The sequence below is a fragment of the Phoca vitulina genome, unplaced genomic scaffold, assembly GCF_004348235.1.
Source record: "Phoca vitulina isolate PV1807 unplaced genomic scaffold, GSC_HSeal_1.0 scaffold60, whole genome shotgun sequence".
Taxonomy (NCBI): domain Eukaryota; kingdom Metazoa; phylum Chordata; class Mammalia; order Carnivora; family Phocidae; genus Phoca; species Phoca vitulina.
Window position 1 is genome coordinate 8358573 of NW_022589763.1, and position 18194 is coordinate 8376766.

At 42.4% G+C, this 18194-nt stretch overlaps 1 pseudogene; it reads right to left on the reverse strand.

The window, feature by feature from the left end:
• Nucleotides 1-4334: 4334 nt before the first annotated feature.
• Nucleotides 4335-4447, reverse strand: LOC116623783 (annotated as a pseudogene).
• Nucleotides 4448-18194: the final 13747 nt, after the last annotated feature.

An 18194-nucleotide genomic window follows, 5' to 3' on the forward strand; every position in this document is an offset into this window, starting at 1 on the left:
ATGACCTGAGCTGAAATCAAGAGTTGGATGTTTAACTGACTGAGCCACCCAGGCACCCTTGGGTTTTTTTTTTTAAAGGTCAACACTTGATAAATTTCTGGCATATGATTTCCATTTTGGGTCTCAATGTAGCTTTCACTAAAACCTGTTAAGGGATCGGTCTCTATTTTTTGTTGTTGTTGTTTGGATATTATCTCTTTATTGCATTTTGTGAAATAAAATAAAAATAAAAATACATAGATTTGGATTTATAGCAAAGATATTCAGGTCACTTACATTTTTTAAAGAGGGGGAAGGGGGGAGGGGCAGAGGGACAGGGAGAGAATCCGAAGCAGCCTCCCTGCTGAGTGCGGAGCCCAACACGGGGCTCGAGCTCATGACCCTGAGATCATGATCTGAGCCAAAATCAAGAGTTGGACATTTAACTGGCTGAATCACCCAGGTGCTCCTCTTATCTACATTTTTTTTTTTTTTAATACCGCAGGGCTCCAGTTCTCAACCCTCAATGTGCATCGCAACCCACTGGGAGGCGAGCTTGCTTGCTTCCTTGCTTGTTATTTATTCATTTGAAAGAGAGACAGAGAGAGAGCACAAGCAGGGGGAGAGGCAGAGGCAGAGGGAGGAGCAGAGTCCCCACTGAGCCGGGAGCCCAACATGGGGCTCGATCCCAGGACCCTGAGATTATGGCCCGAGCCAAAGGCAGACGCTTAACCATCTGAGCCACCCAGGTGCCCCACTACGTTTTTTAATTTAAATTGAGATCAAGAGGGGTGCTGGGTGGCTCAGTCGTTAAGCGTCTGCCTTCGGCTCAGGTCATGATCCCAGTGTCCTGGGATGGAGCCCCACATCGGGCTCCCTGCTCAGCGGGAAGTCTGCTTCTCCCTCTCCCACTCCCCCTGCTTGTGTTCCTTCTCTTGCTGTGTCTCCCTCTGTCAAATAAATAAATAAAATCTTTAAAAAAAATAAAATAAATTGGGCGCCTGGGTGGCTCAGTCGTTAAGCGTCTGCCTTCGGCTCAGGTCATGATCCCAGGATCCTGGGATCAAGCCCCACATCGGGCTCCCTGCTTGGTGGGAAGCCTGCTTCTCACTCTCCCACTCCCCCTGCTTGTGTTCCCTCTCTCGCTGTGTCTCTCTGTGTCAAATAAATAAATCTTTAAAAAAAAATAAAAAAAATAAAAAAAATAAAAAAAATAAAATAAATTGAGATCAAGATAAATTTTGAAGGCTAAAGATCCACTGATTCATTTCTTTCATTTAAGAAGCAATTTTAGAGCAACTACAATGTACCAAGAATGATGCTATGCTCCAGGAACTTTGAAGACTGAACATTCATTAATTAACTAATTATTTCACTTAAGTATTTTTTTGAGAAATTATGGTCCACCTGGGCCTTGCACTGGAGATATAGAGTTCTCCTCAAAGAGGTCCCAGTACACAGGGGGAGACTGAAACCCAGACACCGGTCATAGAGCATGGGAAGCTCAGTGACATACACACGCACGTGATCATACACAGAAGGGCAGTTGGCATCTGCGAAGACTTGGCACAAGAGGTGATGCCTGAACTGAAGCTTAAAAGAGAAATATAAGTTAATTAAGTAAAAGGGGAATAGACGTAGAAATATGGCATCAGGAGTAAAGGGCTAAAAGTAAGCAAACTAAACAGCATCATTCATTCATTCCACAAAAATTTACTGAGGTTTTCCTATGTCACAGACGTTGTATTAGGCACAAGGTACTGATAAGTAAAAATCGATATAGTCCCTGCTCTCCTGAGTAGCTCTAACATAAAGGAGAAGAGGCATTTATGACACATAAGACCTTTTGTCTAAATATCCATTAACTTTTTTTAAAGATTTAATTTATTTATTTGACAGAGAGAGCACAAGCAGGTAGATTGGCAGGCAGAGGGAGAGGGAGAAGTAGGCTCCCCACTGAGCAGAGAGCCCAACATGGGGCTCAATCCCAGGACCCTGGGATCATGACCTGAGCAGACGCTTAACCAACCGAGCCACCAGGCGCCCCTAAATATCCATTAACTTCTAAACACTTTCTGGTAATATAGTCTGCACATTGCTATATTACTAAGACAAAAGTTAATAATATGTATATTAAATAACTATAATTTAAGAGTTTCTAACTTTTTAGTGGGAGGTCTCAGAAATTCATTTAGTTTGGTTGTTCTTAAACAATAGCTTCTACATGAAACTATATTATAAATGGTGGTTAGGTTTACCCTCTGGCCCCCAAAGCCTACTTAATGCATAATGCACATGGTGTAAAGCATGAATAGTCCTATTTCAAATATACTGAATCACCATTATGTCAAGTGAATGGAAAAATGTAAGGCTCTTGGGATACACTGTAAAAGAAAACACAGACCTGCATCTCCTAGGAGTTACAATTTAGTGAGAGACAAATAACTATACAAATGAACGCATAATGATAATCTGAGATGAGTGCTAAGATAAAATGAAAGGACCAGTGGACATATAATGAGCCTACCCTTGAGGTCTGGAAAGACTAATTTGGCAACTAGGCAAAGGGATGAAGGAAGTAGTATTTTCATTTTCTTTGGGCAAATACTCAGTAGTGGAATCACTGCATCATAGGGTAGTTGTATTTTTAATTTTTTGAGGACCCTCCATACTGTTTTCCACAGTGGCTGCACCAGCTTGCATTCCCACCAGCAGCGCACAAGGGTTCCTTTCCCTCCACATCCTCGCCAACACTTGTTTCTTGTGCTGTTGATTGTAGCCGTTCTGACAGGTGTGAGGTGATCTCACTGTAGTTTTGATTTGCATTTTCCTGATGATGAATGATGATGAGCATCTTTTCATGTGTCTGTTGGCCACCTGGATGTCTTCTCTGGAAATTTAATTGGATTTTTTTTTCCCCTGATGTTGAGCTGTGTAAGTTCCTTATATATTCTGGATATTAATCCCTTATCAAGTAATGTACAGAATTGTGGGATCGTTACACTGTACACCTAAAACTAATATAACACTGTATCTTAATTATACTTCAATAAAAAAAAAAGTGAGGGGGATGAAAGAACATTCTGGTAGGATGTTAAAGGACCTGAGACAAGATCAGCATAGATAATGTAAAAAAAGGGAGGAGAGTGCCATGAGAAATGCCACGTCCAGACTACACAATGCCTTCTTTCTAAGAGCAAAGGGAAGCCCCTGAAAGATCGAAAGCAATGGGGTATCATGGCAGATCTACATATTAAACAGCCCATCCCACTGCACCATGGAGAAAAGATTGTACAGAGTCCAGAATGGAAACAAGGAATCCAGTTAGGAGATTACCATGCTGATCCCGGAGAGAGGGGACAGTGGCTCAGACCACAGTAGCAGCAGCAGAGATAGAGTAAAAGATAAATGAGTTGGACAGGTATTTAGGTGCTAGGACTTGGTGCAGGATTACTGAGAGGGCAGAGAGAAAGGGGGTGTCAAGGATGACTACAAATTTTAAGAGCTATTTAGGAAAAACTGATTGAATGTTGAAAGTGAGGCAGAAAAGTGAACGGGTGGTATCCAGACACATGCCTTGAACAATAGAGTGCATAATGATTTAGCCACAGAAATTCACTGAGACACAGCAGGAAGTTTAGGAAGAAATGTGATGAGTTTCATTTTGGACTCATTGCATTTGAGATACTTTGAGTACTCCATGGGTACAAGACAAGCAGGTAGTTTAGAGACAAGAGTTCTGACAACGTAGTAGAGTGTGTGTGGAGTAGAGACAAAGGAGTGGGATTCATGATTTTGCAGTTTATAGTTGGCCCCATTGGTGGGGTGGAGATGGGACTCTGGGTAAGTACTACCATAAAGAATTAGGGTTGCAGGTCTCCCCATCTCTTATGTTAATTAGAACCCAACCTTCTTTCAGCCACACGCTAACCCCTAAGTAAATCATATCTTGTCTGTGTAACCTCCCCAGGTTTAATTATAACCCAGGAAGGGTTGACTGAGAATCAGATTCACTATTTTCCTCCAATGGAAATGAAGTGTTGAGTAAAGAAAAGCAGAAGAATTTAACATTTCAGCCTCTTTTGCAAACTTTCTGTTCCTATATGAGAACTCGTCTTTCTCCATCCTTCTAGCCTCTTACTGCAACAAACCAATATTTGTGAAACAATATGCACAAGCCAGGCTTGTGTGTACCATTCTCAGAAAACCATTTGCAAACCTGGGATATGATTTATCGTTATACCTAATATTTATTTTTTCATTATTAAACTTTAATTTCATGCCAAGAGAATGAAAAATTAAATTTGGTATAAGGCTTGTGGAGAGCCTTGTACCACTCTAATACCACCTCTGGTACAATCTTTATATTTCAAGTTATCACGGCAGGGTACTGGGAAAAGTTTTCAATTAGCAATAATTGCACCTTGGATAAACCTCATTGGCTACAATACTGTCACTGCACAAAGCTATAATCCTTTATATTTCAAACCTTGGTAAAAGTGTGTCTAGGGGCACTACAGGAAAAAAACTGAGGGTTGCTGGAGAGGAGGTGGGTGGGGGGGGATGGGGTAAGTGGGTGATGACCATTAAAAAGGGCACTTGATATAAAAAAAAAAATGTGTCTGGGGCACATGGGTGGTTCAGTTGATTGGGCGACTGACTCTTGATTTAGGCTCAGGCCCTGATCTCAGGGTTGTGGAAGGAACCCCGCATCAGACTCCATGCTCAGTGGGGAGTCTGCTTGAGATTCTCTCTCTCTCTCTGCCCCTCCCTTCCCCGCACACACTCTCTCTCTCTAAAAAATAAATAAATCGATCTTTTTTTAAGTGTGTCTAAAATAACTTGGCTCACTTTCCTGCTTTTGCTACATACAAAATAGTGGCCATATCAGCAGGTACTCAGTATGTTGACTATTACATTCTTTAGGACTCTTGGTTGCAAGTGACACCCACCTGAAAGCAACTTAAAGAAAAAAGGACATATTGCCTTTGATAGCTTAGGTAGCTCACTGACTGAATCTAAGAAAAAGCTGCAGAATCTGAGAAATCAGGGAAGACCACAACCAATACACCTTACCCATTGGGATTTCAACTTGTTTCTGCTTCTCTTTAAGAGTTAGTTTCATACATTGTTATTATATATCATCCTCTCCGTGGGGTGGGAAACATGTCACCCCAGTCAGAGTTTGGCTGCTTCCTTTCCACTCACGTTGCTCTTTCCCCATGTCCAAGTAGCAAGAACAAGGAATGATTCTGTTTGGTGGGGAGATGAGATATTTCACCGGGTCAGGCCCCGGGCCAGAGGGAGAGATCTGCTATCACAATAAAGAATATGGCAAATCTTTTGGGATCTACCAAATAAAATCATTACCATACAATCCAATCATTACCATACAATCAACACAATGGTGATGCCGAAAATCTTATCTTTTGGGTGGCATGGAAAAAACCTGTGACAATACCTCAGAATCATTCTTGTGAATGCTAATTCTCATTGGGGAGTATTGTGAATGTAGACAGAATAAGATTGGGGACAGAAGTCTGTATGTCACTGAACATCCCTAAAATATCATATTTGTAGTAAATGTTAATCTCAAAAAATAGGATGTAAAAATCATTTTCAGTTACTTTTGAACTCAAATTTGCCATCTTTACTTTTTTTTAAAGATTTATTTATTTGTCAGAGAGAGAGAGAGAAAGCACAAGCGGGGGAGCGGCAGGCCAAAGGAAAGCAGGCCCCCAGCTGAGCAAGGAGCCTGATGCGGGACTTGATCCCAGAACCCTGGGATCATGACCTGTGCAGAAGGCAGACGCTTAACCGACTAAGCCACCCAGGCGTCCCTCAAATTTGCCATCTTTAGTCTAGGTTTTACTACATGCAATAGAAGTATAATAAAGAAAAATCTAAATCAGTAACTTTTAATCTGGTGATTGAGCTAATCTTTTTCATGATCCATTAATCACATACTCATATGGTATTCTTTTCATGAGCTTGTTTTTTATTTTTTTATTTTTTTTTAAAGATCTTATTTATTTGTCAGACAGTGTGAGAGAGAGATGAGAGAGCACACACAGGAGAAGCAGGCTCCCCATTGAGCAAGGAGCCCGATGTGGGGCTTGATCCCAGGACCCTGGGATCATGACCTGTGCCGAAGGCAGAGGCTTAACCAACTGAGCCACCCAGGCGCCCCGTGAGCTTCTGTTTTTTAAAAACAACATCACCATGACATAAACATTAATTACAGATGTGAGTAAAGAGGAAGTATACCTCGGGGCGCCTGGGTGGGTCAGTCGTTAAGTGTCTGCCTTCGGCTCAGGTCGTGATCCCAGGGTCCTGGGATTGAGCCCCGCATCGGGCTCCCTGCTCGGCGGGAGGCCTGCTTCTCCCTCTCCCACTCCCCCTGCTTGTGTTCCCTCTCTGGCTGTGTCTCTCTCTGTCAAATAATTAAATAAAATCTTAAAAAAAAAAGAGGAAGTATACCTCTAGCCATGATTCCTGGGAGAACTGAAAGCTAATAATAAACATTTACTGTAGCTCAATTCTCTTTATCAGTCCTTCTTCAAAAACCAAAAATTAAAAAAAAATTAATTATAGGGACCAAAAAGTCATTTTTCAAATATGATAAAACCAAACAACACTGTTTGCAAGATTCACTAACCAAAATGTGAATGCTTAAATGATCAAGAAACTAATAAATTTCAGAATATGTTTAAAAACAAAATGTAGTTTATGTGAATTTGTTCCCCAGTCAAGGTTCACCAATAATTCAAAATATACAATTAGTTTTATTTTTCAAAATACAAAGTCATTTTTATGTAAAATTAGCCAAAAATATAGTCATTTTACTTAGAATTGTTATCTGAGTCTTAAGCAAATTTGACATGAATAAGACATTCAGTGCTCCCTTTAAAATTACTGCACCAAACTTCAATTAGGCTTTAATACTCCAGAGGCCTTGGCATTTGGACTCTATCATGTAAGTCAAATTTTTAAAAAACTGATTTGATTTTTTTTTTAAAGATTTTATTTTATTTATTTGACAGCGAGAGAGGGAACACAAGCAGGGGGAGTGGGAGAGGGAGAAGCAGGCTTCCCGCTGAGGGGCTCGATCCCAGGACCCTGGGATCATGACCTGGGCCAAAGGCAGACGCTTAACGACTGAGCCACCCAGGCGCCCCAAAACTGATTTGATATTTTGGACCTTGTATAAAACTATTTTCTGTAAATTTCTCTGGAATTCCAACTCTAAGGAGACTTTTAATCTGGCTATTGTAGCTGATCTGACTCTCAATGTCCTGAAGACTGAAAAGATTCTATGACTGTAAACTTAGTGTCCTCTTGTCATGCAAATGAATTCTCTGTGCTAGGGCTAATTTGATATATCACAGGTGCAGAAAGCAGAGATTACAGAGTAGTATAAAGACATAGACATTTAAAATCTCTTTAGACTTTTGCATGCCTTTTCAAAGCTTGTAAAACTTGCTGGGATGTTAACAAGTAAACTGAGAAAGTAGCAGGACCTGGGAACTGGACTCAGAGTGACACATTTATTGACATGCCTCCTTGGCCAAGTCCCTCACTGTCCCTGTGCCTTAGTTTTCTTGTTTTAAGTGGAGGTAATAATAGCTACACCAGAGGGCTGTTTGTGGCAATAAATAAAAAGATGAATGAAAACCCTGGTATGTGGCCATGTAACTTCATAAATAGTTACTATTATTATTTGGTTCTGTTACAAGGAGAAAGCCTCAGCTTTGAACACTTAATATTAATTTTGGTTGAGAACCAAAAGTTATTTTTTGTACTTATCACTAGGGGCAGATCTAATGCCAATAGTGGCTTTACTCAAACTTGCCCACGGATGTAAATAATCACCTGGAGCATCTTCAAGCGCACCAGCAGACCCTCGCTAAGTAAAATGTCCAGAAAGAATGTTAAATAGCCGTGTCCCACAGTTCTGAATTTCTGAGAATCATTAATGTTCTTGATCATACAACAGTAAAGTCTGACGAGCATCTGCCTCAGTTTGCCCCTCAAAATGCTAGGCTTAGCCTGTACGAGAAGAGTTCAAATTCCTGGGTATACAGATGCTGGAGCCCCACCGTCAATATTTTGTCTCAGTGGGTCTAAACTTCAGGTTTAAAAAGTTCCTCAGGGGGCCCCTGGGTGGCTCAGTCATTAAGTGTCTGCCTTCGGCTCAGGTCATGATCCCAGGGTCCTGGGATCAGCCCCGAGTTGGGCTCCCTGCTCAGCGGGAAGCCTGTTTCTCCCTCTCCCAGTCCCCTGCTTGTGTTCCCTCTCACTGTGTCTCTGTCAAATAAATGAATAAAATCTTTAAAAAAATAAGATCTTTAAAAAAAAAAGTTCCTCAGGTGAGCAGAAATCCAGATTGTTTTGTAATGCTTTTTGTTGTTCCTATATCATTAACGGTTTTTCCATGTCAATAAGTATCTTTCTACAACATAATTTTAAATGGCTTCATAGTATAGGTGTGCTGCTATAATTTGTTTCGGATTTGTGCTTGGCTTCTAGTTCAAGCTAGGCACCACATATATTAATACCCTTGCTATTTATAAAGCGGCCCTGACTTGAGTCTTAATGCCCAGGCACAGCCTCATGGTTTTGTAGAGGAGGGGTTAAGACACCGTGGACTCTGGCATCAGTCTGAACTCACACCCCAACCTTGGACAAACTGGTTAGCAATGCAGGTGCCAGTTCCTACATCTGTTAAATAAGGATGATCATAATGCCACCTCATAAGGTGGAGATGATTCAATCTGCATATGTAAAGTACTTAGCACAGTGCCTAGCACAACATAAACAATAAATTTTAACTGTAGAGAAAAAAGAAGAAAAAAAGCAGGCTCTGACATCCAGAAGCTGGCCAGGCCTTCACAGCTGGTCCTGGCTGTTCTCCTAGTGACCATAAACAATGTCACAGAGTATCAGACAAGCCCACTTTAGTGACCATGGTCGCTAAGTGACCCACTCTATAATCCTGCCTGAACACAGGCAAAACACGAATACTGTCCAAACCACAAAATAGGAAACGGTCCTTCTCCCAGCAAATGAGTGACTGCTGCTTCTTTGCCTCATTCTAGTGTCCTCCTTGGCAAGAAGTGCCCAATCATAAAAAATCCCCTCTTCTTGGCAGCATCCAATCCAAAGCAAAGCTCCCAGTTCCCTACCTCCTTCCCAAATATCCTAACACAAGCCCAGTTCACTAATAAGTCCTTTCTAACCCCCTCACTGAGACGCCCCACAGCTTCGCAAGGTACACCTTCTCCCTGGCTGCAGCTCGCAATAAACCCACCTTGTTCCACTCAAGCTGAACAAGTGTGTCCCTGATGGTCTTCAGCTGGAGGCCATTGCTGGTATTGTTCTGGAGCCCTCTCTTCATAATGGAACTACAATGTAGGAAGCTTGCTTTCACCTTGGAACTTCATCTGTATATCATTTGAAAAAGTAGAGGTGGGAGCCAGGGAGCAAAGGACATCCCCACTTAACTTGAGAAACACCAAGACAGATTAAGGATTCAGAAGCACTGCAACTCTGGGGAGCACCTGGCTGGCTCAGTGGGAAGAGCATTTGACTCTTGATCTTGGGGTTGTGGGTTTGAGCCCCACATTGGGTGTAGATATTACTTAAAAATAAAATCTTAAAAAAAAAAAAAAGCACCGCAACTTTTGTAAAAGGGTCACTACAACTTTTTATCAGAATATTCCTTAACCACAAGACACATTCTTAGAATGCAGGGCCTGCATATTACTCAAGACTAAAGTTTTTTCTAAAGTGTCTAGCTCTAAGGCCATAGGTTGTTTCTAATTTATAAACGGGTTGTTCCAGAAATTCACTTAAGGTTTGTAACACAGACCTTCTAATTGAAACCATATCATAGGGGCGCCTGGGTGGCTCAGTTGGTTAAGCGACTGCCTTCGGCTCAGGTCATGATCCTGGAGTCCCTGGATCGAGTCCCGCATCAGGCCCCCTGCTCAGCAGGTAGTCTGCTTCTCCCTCTGACCCTCCCCTGTCTCATGTGCTCTCTCTCTCAAATAAATAAATAAAATTAAAAAAAAAAAAAAGAAACCGTATCATAAATGGTCATTAGGTTTACTGTTCATCCCCAAAGCCTATATAATCCTGAATACACGTGAAGTACTACTTCAAATGCATCATTATTTATGCCTTCTTGTCCAGGTAAAAATGCAAAATGCATTCTCACTGCGGGAGGTCCATCTCACCAATATCACCCAAAGTAGCAGTATAAATCATGCTGGTGCCAGTAACTTAGCTCCCTACAAATGCATTAGAGGGGTGACCAGGACAGTTTGGGCTGCACGAGGCTTTATTAAACTGCAGAGCATGAAGCTTGGAGTTAGGCAGCAGGGTTGGTTAATTCCGTGAGTCAGAGGCTCAACAAAGTATCAAGGACCCAAGTGAGCGAGCCCACCCCTAGCTTTTTGCCATTATTGTCAGAATATCAGGGATGGCTGCAGCACTTACCACATCCCCACACAAACAATAAAGCCCAGTGAGGAAGAGAGTTTATGCCACAATGATCCCTTCTTGGGGGAGGGGAAGTTCTTCGTCAGAAATGCTCCTCTCCCAACTTTCCCTCACTATGAAAACTTCTCTCATTGGTCAGGAGTGTATCACATGGCCATGCTGAAACCAATCACTGCAAGAGGAAAGGTTCCCAGTGCTACCTGCACACTGGAATCGCCTCGGAGCTTTGAAGACAGAATTCCAATTCTCAGCAACAGGTTTTAAAAGTTCCCCAGCTGTTCCAAGAGTATACTTAGCAGCTAGCCCTACTGCATTAGCCTAATCAAGTTTCACCCCTGCATGGGCTTTGGGGCTCTGCCAGCAGCCACGGGGCAGGCAACAGCGAAGGCCGTGGGTGAGCAACTAACTACATCTGCTATGTAGACACACCTTGCTATAGCTAAGAGAAGGGGATCTCTGCAGGCCGGTCACCCAGTAGGTGACCTATAATGACAAATTTAAAAGATTTGTTGTAAGAGATTTGATGGCTATCTTAATCCCTAACCCCTGCAAAAACTGGAAAATGAAGAAAATACCTTATAAACTTTCAGCTTCAGGGTGTTAAACATAAAAGCCATTAGACAGATGGTTATAATGTCATGATGACCTACATAAGCAAACCAAAATCAGCCTGTAAATGCTTCAAGGTTATGAAATCAAAACACACAATAACCAATCACAAAGAGCCAACGAGGCTTGAAGCGATAGCCAGTCAATCATTTCCTTACGTTGCTTCTGCCTTTTCTCTATAAAATCTCTCGCCTGAGCTCCTGTAGGCGGAGCCCACTTAACCACTTCCGGTTCGGTGCGGCCAGGTTCAAAGTGATTTCCGCTCAAAGAAACACTTAAAAGTTTTTAATATGCCCCAGCTTATCTTTTAACGGTTCTCAGAACAGGGAACCGAGGGAGACCCCAACAGCCCCCCAGGAACACGGAGCAACAAGCACGAGTACCTGCTGAGCCCCTGGAGCTCGCTGCTTTCTCACTGTGCGTGGGGATGGCGGACAAGTCCCTCTCAGATCCTGGCTTCTCGCTCCGGAGCTTTCTCTGCAACTCTCTGCGTTATGAGCTTTCTCACGTCACTTGAGCATTTCTTTTCCCGGACAGGGTCCCGAAAGCGGCTGGAGTTGGGGCTGTGTCCGACTTAAAAACCAGACCGGTTCCGGGACCGACTGGTTCCGTCTTAGAAACTGGTCCGCGGATGGCCTGGGTCCGACTTAGAAACCAGACCGGGTCCAGTGTGAGGCCTCAGGTGAATAAGATTTTGTCTTAAAGGCTGAACAAGTGTTAAAGATAATCTTCGGTGGCCACGGTGAAGAACTTTTAACCATCTTAGATAACCTTATCAATTTATGAGGTGCCCTAGAGAAAGAGGGGTCTCAGCCAGACACTGACTACAAAGGGTAGAAAGTTATTTTTCCTCCTCTACAGTCTCTGGTGACCAGGATAAGAGCTGGGACACCCCCGCTCACTCTGGAGCATGCAGAAGGAAGGCATCCTGGGAAAACTGGCAGAGGCCAGCAAAGGGTAACAATTCTTACCAAAGTCAGCTCTCCTAGACCTCTGTCTGTTGCCTGGTGGAAAGAAGGTAAATTTCACATTTTCCCTTTCCAAATTCGGATTGGCAGAAAAAAACTGGTTAACCGTCCTTTCTCTCCTAAGGACAGCGATAGCCTTCTTTTTTGTCTCCTTTTGCATCCTGAGAATTTGGCTTGGCAACCATCAGACTGGGGGCCCCAAAAAGATAGCTGAACAGAAATGTGTGTTGCGCCCCATTCGTGGCTAGATAAGCCTGGGCAGAAATGTGGATTGCATTCCATTTGCAGCTAGGGTCCTACCAACTGTGGGACCTGATAGTATTTGATAAGAATTGTTACCCTTTGCTGGCCTCTGCCAGTTTTTCCAGGATGCCTTCTGCATGCTCCAGAGTGAGCGGGGTGAGGGTTGGGAGTCCCAGCAGGTCTTGTCCTGGCCACCAGAAAGCGTAGAGGAGGAAAAATTCCCCCAGTAAAACCAGCTCTCAGGGAAATTGTCCAAGTCTTCTTTCTATTGGTTATCTTTGGGAGTGGCTCTGGATCTTGGGAAGGTAGTATCTTTTGCACCTCTTTGAGAACCCTTCTTGGCTCTATGGGGTTGTTCAAATACTACCAAGAATATTTACTGTTTGTCTCAGCTGAAACCTGACAAGATACTCAAAAGGATTTTTTTAAGTAGCACTAGGGTCATAAATTGGCCAAATCGGAAGCTGGTATTCAGAACCTGCTTTTGTGTTTTTTTTTTTAAGATTTTATTTATTTATTTGAGAGAGAGAGAGAGCATGAGGGGGGGAGGGTCAGAGGGAGAAGCAGACTTCCCGCAGAGCAGGGAGCCTGATGTGGGACTCGATCCCGGGACTCCAGGATCATGACCTGAGCTGAAGGCAGTCGCTTAACCAACTGAGCCACCCAGGCGCCCAGAACCTGCTTTTTTTTTTAGGACTTCTCCCCTAAGCTAAAATGAAACTATGTACCCAGAGGGAAAGAAACGCATTCTGAAGCCACTGTGGAAGGATTTACTAAAATGTTCTAAAAACAGGGCACCTGGGTGGCGCAGTTGGTTAAGCATCCAACTCTTGTTTCGGCTCAGGGCCTGTTCTCAGGGTCATGAGATCGAGCCCCTAGATGGGCTCCGTCCTCAGGGCAGAGTCTGCTTGAGAGTCTTCCTCCCTCTCCCTTTGCCCCTCCCTCCCCCCCTCTCGATTTCGTTCTCTCTCTAAAATAAATCTTTAAAATAAAAATGTTCTAAAGAAACCCAGCTCTAGGAGGCAGACCATAAGCGACTCTTAACTATAGAGAACAAACTGAGGATTGCTGGAGGAGAGGAGGATAGGGGCATGCGCTAAGTGGGTGATGAGCATTAAGAAGGGACTGGTTGTGATGAGCACTGGGTGTTATATGTAAGTGATGAATCACTAAATTCTACTCCAGAAACCAATACTACACTGTATGTTCACTAACTTGAATTTAAATTTTAAAAAATTAAGAAAATAAAGAAACCCAGCTCTAAATCTAGAACAGATAAATCTTTTGATAACCATTTTAGTTGCAGATCTTCTCCCTGATATAAAGAAGCAAATGGAGGATAATGTTGTTGGATGGCTGGGTCAGTGGCTAGAAACCGTTCAGATTGCAACCCAATACTTTGAGGAATTAAAAACAACTATATTTATCTTACAATTCAAGTCTTCTCAAGAACAGAAATGCAGCTCTAGAAACAATTCAGAGCCCACCTAACCTTTTTACCAATTCCAAACTCTCCCCTCTTCATCTCAAAAGGCTTTCAGATATTGTAAAAGATCTGGATTTAGGAAACAAAAGCTCTTCTTGGAGAAACAACCTTTCTCTGTGGCTTTGAGATACAAATGTTCTATCCGGTTTTCTCTAGGAACCCAGAGCCATCTCTTGAAGTGCAAACTTCAGGGAGATAATTCTTATCAGAAAAAAAAAAAAGAAGCTATTTGGAAACTAGGTGAATGAAAAACCTTAAAAGTTTTTTCCACAAATATTATTAGTAAAAGCTTTAGCCATCTGAGCAGGTAACCTTAACTTATTCTGTCTGCCAGAAACACAATTTAGATACAACCACTCTTTTTTAAACTAATGAGTTTTGCATTATCATACCCGTCTCATGGCTAAAATTTTAAAATGGAAAGCTGTAAGATCTCTGTGTCTTGTATTTGTGTCTGTCTGTTATAGATGTGTGATAAATTCCTACCTCCAGATGATATTCCCAAAATTAATTTGTAGAAAGTTCTATTTAATAGGCTTAAAGACAAGTATTTATATAAGTCAAACATACTCTCAGAAATATAGAAACTGGGCGCCTGGGTGGTGGCTCAGTTGGTTGGGCGACTGCCTTTGGCTCAGGTCATGATCCTGGAGTCCCTGGATGGAGTCCCTGGATGGAGTCCCGCATCGGGCTCCCTGCTCGGCAGGGAGTCTGCTTCTCCGTCTGACCCTCCCCCCTCTCATGCTCTATCTCATTCTCTCTCTCAAATAAATAAATAAAATCTTTAAAAAAAAAAAAGGAAATATAGAAACTAACCCAAATGTTTTTCAAGTTCACATCATGATGTAGGATAATCTTCAGTAAATAAAAGCTAGTTTAAGTGTGTTGGTTTAATTAAAACAAGCATATCTTTAGAATTACCGGCATTAGGGCCGCCTGGGTGGCTCAGTCATTAAGCGTCTGCCTTCGGCTCAGGTCATGATCCCAGGGTCTGGGATCCAGCCCCACATCGGGCTCCCTGCTCGGCGGGAGTCCTGCTTCTCCCTCTCCCACTCCCCCTGCTTGTGTTTCCTCTCTTGCTGTGTCTCTCTCTGTCAAATAAATAAATAAAATATTTTTTTAAAAAAAGAATTACCGGCATTAAACAAAATACTTGAATTCTACCTAGGTTTGCTAAAAGTCAAATAAGCTAACATATGTTATCTCTGTTACAGGATGTATCAGCAAGAACGGTTAGCTGTTTAATGTCTCATGAAATTTTCATGACTAATCTAAACATAAGTGTTAAGAACAAGTAAATAAGTGTCAGTAAAAGTTTATATATTTTCAATAATAAATATTCTATATGGTATGTCTACTTAAATACAGTTTCCCAAATTTTTTTGAGAACTTGAAACCCTAGTTATCCTAAGTTAAATGATGGCTATTCATTGAATATCTCAATCATTCCAAATATGATAAAATACTAAAACATTAATTACTGAACACAGGTTTATTCACTTTTGGCTTTCTTTTACAGAGGAACTAAAGATATTTGGCTCTATTCGTAAACATCTTTTGTGCCACACTGAAAATTTTACTATGAGGAAGAATATACTTCTAGAAATTGTGAAATGTATTTATAAATTTCCCAATCCACAGAACGCTAGTGTAACCACCAGTCCACATTGCTTACTTCTTAGTTTTCACTAGGAACAAAGGATTCTAAGGGTTAAGAATTCTAATCAACATATATAATTAAAACAACCCAGGAGGGGCGCTGGGCTGCCTCAGTCAGAGAAGCATGTGACTCTTGATCTCGGGGGTCGTGAGTTCAAGCCCCACACGGGGTGTAGAGATTCCTTGAATAAATAAAACTTCAAAAAAACCTACTTAGAAATAATAAGGGTAAAAGGAAACTACTGTATACTCCCGAAACCAAGAGTACACTATATGTTAACTAACTACAATGTAAATAAAAAATTGATACAAAAAACAAAAAAGAAAGAAAGGAAACTACTGTGTATCTATAACGTGAACTGGATCCTGAATTCTCTCAGTTTCCTCAAATGTCTGGCTACAACTCTCCAGGCCAACGTTTCTACTCCCAGCCTTCTGACTTGGAGTCACTAAGAACAAAGGCTGCCCTTGAACGTCCCTGGAAGAAACCATACCCGGTCCTTCTCACTGCCAAGACCACAGCCCAACTTCAGGGACTTGAACTTGGGGCCACTTCTCCCAATTAAAAAGGGCTCCTCCAGACTCTTGGAACTGCACACCGGCTGGAGATGTAAAATTCAAGTTGACTAGGGAGGTTCCTCCTCAGAAGCAGATGGCATCTTGAGGTGGACAGCTCCCCCAAGATCGCAGATCAAGATCGTCATCTCCAATCCGGACCTTTATTCCTTTTGCCTTTCCGCTACTTGCCTCTTCTCGCTGGTAACGCACAGGAAAATAAGGCTCCTTCGCTCGGGCAACCATTGCTGAATCTACTGCTAAGGCCATAGGCACACGGCAAGGTCTCCAGACGTTCTTGCTAAGAACGTCCGGTTTCAGATCCCAGAGCTGCTTCGGGTCGCTTACGGGCTGAGCGGGGAGGAGCCTGTGCCGTAGCGGACACCTCCGCCGGCAGCTGGACCAACACGTCCGCTCTCGCAGCAAAGGCGCTACATTAACCCCCCAGCCCCTTGGCTACAACAGGTTGATGTCCCTTCTTTGATTCATTTGATACCAACTGCTTCGGCTCATGCGGGCCCTGGCTGAGGAGTATACCTCAGTCTCTTGGTATTCTCCTTATACGAAGGCATCGTTTTAGTCCTCTGGTAGGCTATTTTCTCTTAAAGGTCTTAAGTGCATGTTCACAGCCCTCAGCAGCACCTCAGATGGTCTCACTGGAGAGACTTGGGGAAACAGAAACAAGATGAACAGCAAAAACATTTCTTCCACGGATCTGACATCATAACCTATGAGCTTCACAATGAGACAAGAGCAATTTAACTCTGATGGTGACTGAGTGTGGCACAAATACCGAAGTGTTGGTCATTCTCTCATGTATAAGAAGATAACCAAAAGGGGCGAATTGTTAAATTAATTCAACAAGGAGGCTGTTAGACTGACGTAGCTCTAACGCTTTGGCAGCCTAAAACCTAAGCCTTTAAATTCCTCAAGGTTATGAAATAAAACACTAAGGATAAATAGTCACAAATAGCCAAACTAGTCTTTACACAACTGCCAATCAAGAACTTCTTTATTTCTGCCTTTTCTCTATAAAAATCTCTCTCTGGGCTCCTGATACTGAAGTACTCAGCACTTCCACTTTGGCGCTACCTGATTCCAGTGGATTTTTGCTCAAATTCTTAAAGATTTTTAATATGCTTCAGCTTATTATTTAACAAGAGAGATTTCCTCTCTGGAGCTTTTTCTGACACTCTCCCTCCTCCTAGGGAGATGTAAGCACCTCTCACCAGTACTGCTCCATCAGAGAGCATGCATGATGCTTGCACTTACTTGCCTGCTGCTGTGCCCCTCCTGAAATGTGTCTTCTTTAAGGCCAGGGGTAGTATCTGTATTCTACTTTATGTGTTTAGCATCCAGTACACAGGAGGCTCAATAAATACTTGTTGAATGGGGTGCCTGGCTGGCTCAGTGGGTAGAGCATGTGACTCTTGATCTCAGGGTTGTGAGTTCAAGCCCCCACGTTGGGCATAGAGATTACTCAAAAAAAAAAAAATATATATATATATATATATATATATATGTTCAATGAATGAATGAGGTCAAGGAGAAATGACCAAGAAATGCCTAATATTAATGACAAGCATATACCCAACACTTACTATATGCCAGGCACTACACAAACACATGTAGACTGAGTAGATTTATTCCTAAAACAACCCAAGGAGGTAGGAGCCACTCTTATCTTTAAATGTAAGGAAACTGCATCACAGAGAGACTAATCACTTGCCCAAGGTCATAAACTAGAAGTGACAAGTGTGGCACTGGATCATAGAGTCCTCCATGTTCTCTATCTTTGCACGTAAGAGGGAAAAGGATGCTCCACCCACATTAAAGACGGAGGCCTCTCTAGTGGTTCCTAATCTAGAGGAGGCCGGCAAGGGGTACTGTCACTGGAGGCTTTTGCATTCTTGGACTGTTGAGGGGGAACAGAGGAAAAGGTGTTGCTCAAGGACAGAAGAAGGGGTGGAAATGGAGAGAAGCAAAAGAAAGCATCTGAAGTCTTGCCCTGCAAGGTTAGAGTCTGGAAAGGAAATCTCCATTCTCCAACAAGAAAAATAAAAATGCTAATATTCAGATGTGGTTTAGCCACGGCAGGCAATTACTTGTGCCCTAGAGCTCCCCCTACTATTTATGGGGAACATCACCATCAAGAGCTCATTCCTGATAAACCACAACCTGAAGAAGGATCA